This window comes from Eriocheir sinensis, chromosome 29, assembly GCF_024679095.1.
Source record: "Eriocheir sinensis breed Jianghai 21 chromosome 29, ASM2467909v1, whole genome shotgun sequence".
NCBI lineage: Eukaryota > Metazoa > Arthropoda > Malacostraca > Decapoda > Varunidae > Eriocheir > Eriocheir sinensis.
Window position 1 is genome coordinate 10,554,499 of NC_066537.1, and position 10,000 is coordinate 10,564,498.

The window sequence follows — 10,000 nt, forward strand, 5'->3', positions numbered from 1 at the left end:
GAGAAGAAACCTTACACTTTTTTTTAACAAGTATAAAAGAAGAAAAGTGAGATAAGGAGGAGGAGGAAGAGGAGGAGGAGGAGGAGGAAGAGGAGGAGGAGGAGGAGGAGGAGGAAAGAACACAGGTAAGATTTTCCTCCTGATATTCCTCCTCCCAGACCTCCAGAGAGAGAGAGAGAGAGAGAGAGAGAGAGAGAGAGAGAGAGAGAGATGAGGTGGTGGTGGTAGTGGTTGTGGTGGTGGTGGTGAAGAGAGACAAAAAGAGAGAGAAGGGAAGAGAAGATAGTGTAAGAAGAGAAGGAGAGAGAGGGAGAGGAGGAAAAAGGAAAGGGAGGAAGGGAAGGAATGGAAGAAGAATAGGTAATGGAGGAGGAAGGGAAGGAAGGGAAGGAGAATAGGGGAGGGCGGAAGGGAAGGAAGGGGGGGAGAAGAATAGGGGAGGGAGGAAGGGAAGGAAGAGGGGAAGAAGAATAGGGGAAGGAGGAAGGGAAGGAAGGGAGGAATAATAGGGAAGGGAGGAAGGGAAGGAAGGGAGGAATAATAGGGAAGGGAGGGAGGGAAGGAAGGAAGGAGAATAGGGGAGGGAGGGAGGGAGGGAAGGAAGGAAGGAGAATAGGGGAGGAGGAAGGGAAGGAAGGGAAGGAAGGAAAGAAGAATAGAGAATGGAAGAAGGGAAGGAAGGGAAGAATAGGGAAGGAAGGAAGGAAGGGAAGAAAAATAAGTAAGGAAAGAAGAGATAGAAAGTAAAAGAGAACGAAGATGAGGAGGAAGGAAAATAATATAGAGGAAGAAAATGATGGTAAACAAGGAGACGGGAAGAAGGAATAAAAAGAAGAATAAATGATAATGGAGATAATGATGTGCAAACGAAAGGAGAGAAGAAGAGGAGAAAGAAAAAAAAGAAAGGAGAAAAAGGAAAAATAAATGATGGAAGAGGGAAACAAAGATAGAGAAAGTAAAAAAGAGAAAGGAGATAATGACGGGAAATGAAGATGAAGGGAAGAAGAGAGGAAGAAGAGGGGGAAGATGAGAGGAAGAAAAGGGGAAAACAAGAGAAATCAGAGGGGAAGAAGAGGGGAAGATGATTGTGAAGAGAAGGGAAGACGAGAATAAGAAAAAAGGAAGACAAAAGAAAGAAGAGGGGAAGAAGATGGGAAGATAATTGGGAAGAGAAGGGAAGACGAGAGGAAGAAAAGGGGAAGACAAGAGAAAGAAGAGGGGAAGATGACTGGGAAGAGAAGGGAAGACGAGAGGAAGAGAAGAGGAAGACAAAATAAATCAGAGGGGAAGAAGATGGGAAGATGATGAAGGGAAGACGAAGGGAAGGAAAGAGGAAGAAGAAGAAGAGGGAATATGAAGGGGAAGAGAGGGGGGGACTTGAGGCTAATTAGGAGAAGAAGAGGGGAGGAGGAGGAGGAAGAGGGGAGGTGGGGAGATGTAGGCCTACTTTGATCTCCCAACTAAGGGGTGAATGCAAGGGTCAAACCTCGTTAATGCTCCCCTTATCCTCTCCATTATTCTCCCCATCTTCTCCCCCTTCTCCTCACCCCTTCTCCTTCCTTCCTTCCTCTTCCTCCTCCTCCTCACCCCCTTATTCTCCATTCCTTCTTCCTTCTTCTAACCCGCTAACATTCCTTCCTTCATCTTCCTCCTCCCTATCATTCTTTCCTTCCTTCCTTCCTTCATCCCCATTCTTTTTCTTCTTTTTCTTTTCTTACTTTTTCTTCATTTCCGTCTTTCTGTCTTTCTTTTTCTTCCTTATATCTTTTCTTATCTTTTTTTCCTTTATCTTTTTCCTCTCATTTCTATTTTTATTTCTTCAATTTTCCCCCTTTTCTTTTTTATTTCCTTCCTTTATTACCCCTTTTACTTATCTTTTAATTTTCTTCCTCTCCTCTTGACCTCTCTTTCTATCATTATTTTCTTCCCTTTCTCTGCTTATTCTTTTTTTTCACTTTTATTTTTATCTTTCCTTCTTCCCATCTTTCATATTTTTTTTGTTTCTTCTCTTTTCTTCCTCTTCTCATTTCTGTTCAACCCTTTTCCTCCTATTATCCTTTTCTTCTTTTTCTACTTCCTTCCCTACCCTCCCTTCCTCCTCCCCTTCGTTTCCCGTCCGTTTCCTTCTCTTCCCCTTCCCTTTCCGTCCGTTCCCTTCCTTTCTCTCCTCTCTTCCTTCCCCCTCCATTCCATTCCCTTCTTCTTCCCTTCAATTCCCTTTCATTCTCTTCCCATCTATTCCTTTTCTTTCACTTCCTCCCTGCCTACCCTTCCCTCCCTTGTCTTCCTTCTTCCTATCTTCTCTTCTTACTTTCAACAACAACAACAACAACGATAACTACAACTTGTATTATTCCTGTATTCTCTCTCTCTCTCTCTCTCTCTCTCTCTCTCTCTTTCTTCCTTTTATTCATTTTTCTCTTCTCCTCTCATTTGATTTTCCTTCCTCCCACACGCAAGGGAAGAAGAAGGGGAAGAAATAGGGGAATCGTGAAGAAGGAAGAAGGAGAGAGAGAGAGAGAGAGAGAGAGAGAGAGAGAGAGAGAGAGAGAAAAAAAATGGAAGTAAGAAATAGATGAGAGAACAATTAAAGAAGAAGAAAAAGAGGAAAGAAAAAAAAGAAGAGAGGAAAAGGGTAAAAAAAGAGAAAAGATTTGAAGATGATGAATAAAGAAAAGGAGAAAAGGAAAATAAACGTGAAAAAAGAGGAAAAAGAGGAAAATAAGGAAAGAAAGGTAAAGGATAAAGGTGGAAATAGTTGGAAAGAAAATGAAAATAAGGAAAAAAAAGAAAAGGAAAGGGAAAATTGAAAGGAAAAAAAGGGGAAAAAGATGGAAGAGGGAAAGAAAGGGAGGAAAATAAGATGCAACTAATTCGAAAGAAAGGAAAATGAAAAGTAAAAGACGAGGAAAGGGAAAATTTAAAGGAAAAAAAAGGAAAAAAAGAGGGAAAGAAAGGAAAAGGATAAAAAGGGCAATACTAAAAAAAAAAAAGAAAAAAAAAGAAAAAGGAATAAAATAAAATAATAAAAAGGGAAAGGTAGGCATATAAATTAAGGAAAAAGGACACAAGAAAATTTATTAGGCCTACTTTTGTCACCTTTATTGCTTAGGTAAGAAGGGAGGGGAAGGGGGAGGAGGTGAAGGGGAAGGATGGGGAAAAAGGGAAGGGAGGGAGGGAGGGAGGGAGGTGGGGAAGAAACAGCAAAGGGATTAAGGAAAGTGTAGAGGAAGGGAAGGGAAGGGAAGGGAAGGGAAGGGGAAAGAGATGGGAAGGAAAAGGAAGGGGAGGAAGGAAGGGAGGATGGAAAAGAGGGAGAGAAAAGAGGAAAATGAATGAGAAATTGGAGAAAGAGAAGGAGAGTGTAAGAGAAAAAAAAGGAAAGGAGGAAGGGAAAGGAAAAAGGGAGAGAGGAGAAGGGAGAAAAGAAAGATGGAAGGGAGAGTATAAAGAATTGAAAGGGGAAGCGGAAGAAGGGAAGAAGGAAGAAAGGGAAGCAGAAAGGGGTAGAAAATAGAAAAGAAAAGAAATGAAAGGAGAGAAAAAGGAGGAGGAGGAGGAGAAAGAGGAATATAAAGGGAAGGAAACAGGAAAAATGTGAATGCGGAGGAAGAGAAGGAAGGAAGGAAGGAAGAAAGGGAAGCAGAAAGGGGTAGAAAATAGAAAAGAAAAGAAATAAAAGGAGAGAAAAAGGAGGAGGAGGAGGAGAAAGAGGAATATAAAGGGAAGGAAACAGGAAAAATGTGAATGTGGAGGAAGAGAAGGAAGGAAGGAAGGAGGATGATAAGAGGGGAGGGAGGGAAAGAGGGAGAGAGAGGGAGGGAGGGAGGGAGGTTAGGGTAAGGAAGGTAAGGAAAGGTAAGACTAACAAGGTAATATGTCTTTTAATTAAGATAAAAATGATATGAAGTTCTCTCTCTCTCTCTCTCTCTCTCTCTCTCTTATTTTCCTTTCCTTCCTTTCTTCATATCTCTCTTCCTTATCTCCTTCCTTCTTTCTTGTTTGTTTTGTTTCCTTCTCTTCCTTCATTTCTTCCTTCGTTCTTTATTTTCTTCTTCCTCCTTCCCTTTATCACTCCCTCTGCTTCCTTCTCTTCTTATCTCCTCCCTTCCCTTTCCTTCCCTTACCTTCCCATTCTTATCTCCACCCTCTTTCCCTCTCTTTCTCTCTTCATAGTCAAACTTTCTCCCTTCTTACCTCCATCCTCTCTCTCTTTTTCTCTTCCTCTATTCTTTCTCTTATCCTCTCTCTCTTTCTTTCTCTCCCTTCATTCTTCCTCTTCGAACTCTCCCATTTTTCCTTCACCCTCTCTCTCTTTCCTTCTTCCCATCTTCTCTCTCTCTCTCCCTTCTTCATTACTTCCCTCCTTTATCACCTGTTATTACCTACCACTTAAGAATAGGTAATTAGAACACCTGTGGAACCTTACCTTTAATTAATGAGGTAAGCAAAGGTAACACAGGTTAATCTCCCACACCTGCAAAGGAAAGAGAAAGTGTTATTATTATTATTATTATTATTATTATTATTATTATTATTATTAGTAGTAGTAGTAGTAGTAGTAGTAGTAGTAGATGTAGGAGCTAATTTGGAGACTAAGAAGAAGAAGAAGAAGAAGAAGAAGAAGAAGAAGAAGAAGAAGAAGAAGAAGAAGAAGAAGAAGAAGAAGAAGAAGAAGATGAAGAAGAAGGAGGAGGAGGAGGAGGAGAAGAAAACGAAAAGAAGAGTAGGAATAAAAAGATGAAGAAAAGAAGAGGAATAAAAAGAAGGAAAAGGAAAACGAAGAAGAGGAAGAATGGGAATAATAATAATAAGAAAAGAAAAAGAAGAAAAGAAAAGAAGAAAATGATGATAAGGATAAAAACTGAATACCTGACCATCTCTCTCTCTCTCTCTCTCTCTCTCTCTCTCTCTCTCTCTCTCTCTCTCTCTCTCTCCCCTTCATTACCTTTCAAGACCAAGAGAGAGAGAGCGAAAAGAAAAGAGAAAGTAAAAAAAAGAGAAAGTGAAAGAGAAAAAAAAAGTTCAATCAGGTAAACTAATTTGATGTATTTCGTATTTTCTTTTGAGTGAATCCTAAAACATGAAAGGCGTCAACGTCATCTTAAGTATTTTTTTCTTTTCTTTTTTTTCTTTTTTTTTGTCTCTAATTTAATGTGTGTGCGCGCTAAGGAAGTTACGGGAATGAATATGTATGAATGAATAGCGTTAAGATGACCATGTGTGTGTGTGTGTGTGTGTGTGTGTGTGTGTGTGTCGAAGGGTAATATTCACGTAGGAAAAGATTTATGTTTATTCATTTATTTTCTTCCTTTCCTTTCTTTTCCTTTCCTTTCTTTATTCATCTCTTCGTTTTCTTTGCTTTCTTCCTCTCCTTTCGCTGTTATAATTTTCCTGGTTATTTCTTTGTATTATATTTCTCCTTTTCTGTTTTTATATTTTTCTTGATATTTTCATTCTTTAATTCTTCCTTCCTTTTATCTTTCTTTCTTTCTTTATTTTATTTTTTTCTTTCATTCTTTTTATTTCCTTTCTTTTTCTTTTCTTCCCTTTTCCATCCATCCTTCCTTCCTTCCTTTCTTTCTTCTCTTCTATCATTCCTTCCTTCTTTCTTTCCTTCCCTCCTTTCCTTGTTTCTTTCTTCTTTCCTTTCTTTTTTCTTGATTCCTTTCCTTCCTCACGTCCTTCCTCCTTTCCTTCTTTTTTCATTCTTCTCGCCTCTATAAAACTTGAGGAAATGCAAAAGAACAAGAAAAAAAAGTCCCATTCTGCGATCCTTTTTTCATTCTACTCGCCTCTATAAAACTTGAGGAAATGCAAAAGAACAAGAAAGAAAAAAAAATGAGTTCCCTTTCGCGACCCGCCAAGCTCTCAGTGACAAAAACAAACACTCATTAATCAAAAACAAACGAGAGTGATCCGCGATAAAGACGAGGTTCTCTGACACACGTTCGAGCCCCGGCGTCGATACACTGGTCATGAGGGATCCCGGAAATACCTTGACATGGACGATTCAACCCCCTTTTACCCCCTTCCCTTTATTCCCCTCCCCTTCCCATTCTCTTTCCTTCCCCTATTCCTCTCCCCTTGCCTTGCCCTCCTTCCTCCTCCCCTACACCCCTTTCCCCTTGTTCTCCTTCCCCCTTCCCCTCTCCCCTTTCCATTTCCCCACTCCCCTTTCGCTTCTCTATCCTTCCCTTCCTCTCCTTCCCCCTTCCCATTTCCTCCCTTCCCTTCCCCTCTCTATTCTTCCTTTCTCTCCTTCTTCCCCTCTTTCCCCCTTCCTCATACCCCTTTCTTTGTCCCCTTCCTTTCCCTTCTCTATCCTACACCACCCCTTCTATTAGGCCTCACTCCCTTCCCACTCCATAACACCCCTTTTCTTACCCCTCCCTTCTCTCTCCCCTTCTCTATCCTCCCCCTACCCCTTCTTCTCTTCTGCCTCACTCCCTTCCCCCTTCCAACCCCTTCCTCATGCTATATTGCCCCTTCCTCTCCGCCCTTCCCTTCCCTCTCCTCACTACCTCTCTGTTCCTCCTCCTCCTCCCCTTTCTTGCTTTTCTCCTCTCCTCTCTCCCTCTCCTTTTTCCTCCCTTCCCCTGTCTCTCTCCCTCATTGTCTTTCTTTCCTCCTCTTTCCCTCCATCTTCCCTCCTGTTTCTCTCCCTTTATTTTTTTCCCTCCCTCCCTGCCCTCTTGTATTCCTCTCTCTCCCTTCCCTTCTATCCTATACTGCCTCTATTTCCTCCCTTCTATCTTCCTCTTTCATCCCCTCCCTTCTATCTCCCTCTTTCATCCCCTCCCTTCTATCTCCCTCTTTCATCCCCTCCCTTCTATCTCCCTCTTTCATCCCCTTTTGCTCCCTATCTCTCTGTCTCCCTCCCTTACTCCCTTCCCTTCTGTTTCGTCTCCCTTCTTCCACCCCCTTTGACCCCTTGCCTCCCCCTTCGTCCCCTGCTATCAACACGACATCTCAACCCCCGGGGAAGGCCACAGGTACACGACCAGCCCCCAGGAGAATAGGTATACTTGGGGGCGTGCAATCCCCCTTCCCCAATTACCTATTCACCCATTCCCCCCCCGCCCCCCCTTAACCCTTTTATCCCATAGAGGTAAGTGCGGTTCTCCTATTCCTCCCTGATCCTCCTCTTCTTTTTTTCTTTTCTTTGTATCTTATTTCATTCTCTAAATTCATCTTTTCCTTCATAATTTCCTTCGTTTCTTCTGTAATATATTCATGTTCATTTTTCTTCATCTAATTTCTTCTTTCAATCATTTTTTTTTCTCCATAATTTCTTCATTTTTTTCTTTTCTTTCATTATTTTGTTCTTAATTTCTTCATGTCATTTCTTCCATCATTCACTTCTATCATAAATTTCTTTCTCATTTCCTTCATTTGCTCAGTAATTTCTTCATGTCATTTCTTCTTTCAATCATATTTTTTTCTCTCCATAATTTCTTCATTTTTTCTTTTCTTTCATTATTTCATTCTCAATTTCTTCATGTCACTTCTATCATAAATTTCCTTCTTAATTTCACTCCTTTTTTTCCTTAATTAGTTCATGTTATTTTTTTTTCATTCATTTATTTATTTTTTCATACACAATTTCATTCTTCTTAATTACTTTCTATGTTTTAACCTGTTTTGTAATTATTCCTTTTACGTACATACATTTTATTTCTTCCTTTCCTCTTCATTTTCTCTTTTTCTTCCCTTCTTCCTCCTTTCCTTCATTGCATCCTTCCTTTTCTTCCTCTCCTTTAACTGTTTCCGCGTTTTCCTATTTCTTTTTTCTCTTTTCTTTCCTTTCCTCTCCTCCTCCCGTCTCCATTTTCTTAATTTTCCTCTCTCTCTCTCTCTCTCTCTCTCTCTCTCTCTCTCTCTCTCTCTCTCTCTCTCTCTCTCTCTCTCTCTCTCTCTCTCTCTCTCTCTCTCTCTCTCTCTCTCTCTTCTCCTTTATCGCTTCATTACACTTCCTCCTCTTCCTCTTCCTCTTCTCGCCTCGATATACATTCTCTCTCTCTCTCTCTCTCTCTCTCTCTCTCTCTCGACTTACTTTAAACTCAACCCTGTCCCTCTAGCAAATTCCTCCTCCTCCTCCATCTCCTCCTCCTCCTCCTCCTCCTCCTCCTCCTCTTCCTCCTCCTCTTCCTCTTCCTCCTCCTCACACCCCGTAACTCCTAGTCATACAGCCTCGCAAACCAGCCAGATTACCTCCTCCTCCTCCTCCTCCTCCTCTTCCTCTTCCTCTTCCTCCTCCAGGTAAACAGGTGAACAGGATTTCCCTCCCTTCATACCTCACCTCCTCCTCCTCCTCCTCCTCCTCCTCCTCCTCTTGTTGGTCCATAGAAGTGAGTTGCAGCAAGAGATAAAGAGAGAGATAGAGAGAGAAATGGAGAGAGATGGAGATTGGGAGAGGGTGAAGGAAAGGGAAAAGGAAAGGAAGGAGGGAAGGATGTGTCTGTATATATGTTTTTTCAAAGGACGAGGAAAAGAGGAAACTAGAAGAGAGGAAAACTATAGAGGAAAATTTGGTAAGAAGAAAAATGAGGAAATAAGAAAAAAAAGTATGACCTAAAAAGAATGAAAAATGAAAAGAGGAAATTAAAAGGAAAAAAAAGGATGAGAGGACAAAATTGAGGAAGAAACACGAGAGGAAATTAAAAGAGGGAAAATAAAAGGAAAAGTAAAAGAGAAAAGGAAGGGAGGAAAGAAAGACAGCAAGCGAAATAAAAGACGAAACCGGAAGAAAAGGAAAAAGAATAATAGAAAAATGGAATAGAGGAAAAATGATCAAACAGAAGAAAACAGTTACAGTGAAAAAGAGGAAAAGGCAAATCGGAAACAAGGAAAATAAAAAAATAGAAGGTATCAGGAAAAGGTGATGACGAAGAAAATGAAAAGAAAAACACAAATAGAAAAAGAAAAGAAGAAGAAATAAATAAAACCAAGAGAAGGAGGAAGAGGGAAGACATTATAAAAGAAAAACAGAAAAAGAAGGACACGAAGAAAAAAAAGAGAAGAGGAGGAGGAGAAAAAAGTTGAAAAAAAAGAGGAAAAATATCGGAAAATAAATAAAAAATGATGAATAGAAGGAAAGAAGTAAATAGAAGGAGAGGAAGGAAAAGGCAGAAGGAATGTACATAGATATTCTGCAAGACATATATAGAAAGACGAAGAAGCGAAGAGATATCGGAATAAAAAAAAAAAAAGAAATATGGCACTACAAACATTCTTAGTTTCTTCATAGTTTCGAATTCTGTTTCAGGTTCAGTAAAAGCGAAGGAAAGACAGACAGACAAACACAGAAAACGAGATATTGGAAATGGAAACAGAGGAAGAAGAAGAAGAAGAAGAAGAAGAAGAAGAAGAAGAAGAAGAAGGGAGGGAGCGAGAGAGAGAGAGAGAGAGAGAGTTCACAGATATATTTTTCCTAATCTTCTTTACTGCCTGCCTCGTTTCTTCTCGTCTTCCTCTTCCTCTTTCTCCTCTTCTTTTTATCATTCTTGTCCTATTATTTCCTCTTTTCCTCTTCCTCTCTTTTCTTATTTCATTAAACCTGTTATTTCTACTACTAATTTTCTTCCTCCTCCTCTTTTTCTCTTTTCATCATTTATTTCGCATTCCCTCTTCTTTTTTCCCCTTCCTCTTCCTTTCGTCTCTCTTATATTATCTTGTTTCCTCTTTTTCTTTTTCTTCTACTACTACTACTACTACTACTACCACCATCACCACCATCACCTCCTCCTCCTCCTCCTCCTCCTCACCATCACCATCATCACCATCATCACCATCATCGTTTAAAACACCCCGATAACACTATTCGATTCCACACAACATTTTCAGGGCTTGCCAATTCTCTTCTTTTTTTCCTCGCTCCTGATTGGCCGGCGAGGCAGCCAATCAGGGCGCTCGGATCCCTTACTCCTCCTTGGGGCGCCGCGCGGGAAACATGTCTGAGTCCTGTTGCCTGCAGATTCCACAACAAGTCTAAACATGT

At 40.6% G+C, this 10,000-nt stretch overlaps 1 protein-coding gene across 2 annotated transcripts in view; it reads right to left on the minus strand.

The window, feature by feature from the left end:
• LOC127005040 (5-hydroxytryptamine receptor-like) overlaps positions 1 to 10,000 on the minus strand; it is a 182,715-nt gene that overhangs the window by 127,817 nt on the left and 44,898 nt on the right. For both annotated transcript variants that reach the window (XR_007758243.1, XM_050873489.1), the window contains exon 2: positions 4,430 to 4,477. The gene's annotated coding sequence lies outside the window, so the exon portion shown is untranslated. The remainder of the gene's footprint in view (positions 1 to 4,429; positions 4,478 to 10,000) is intronic.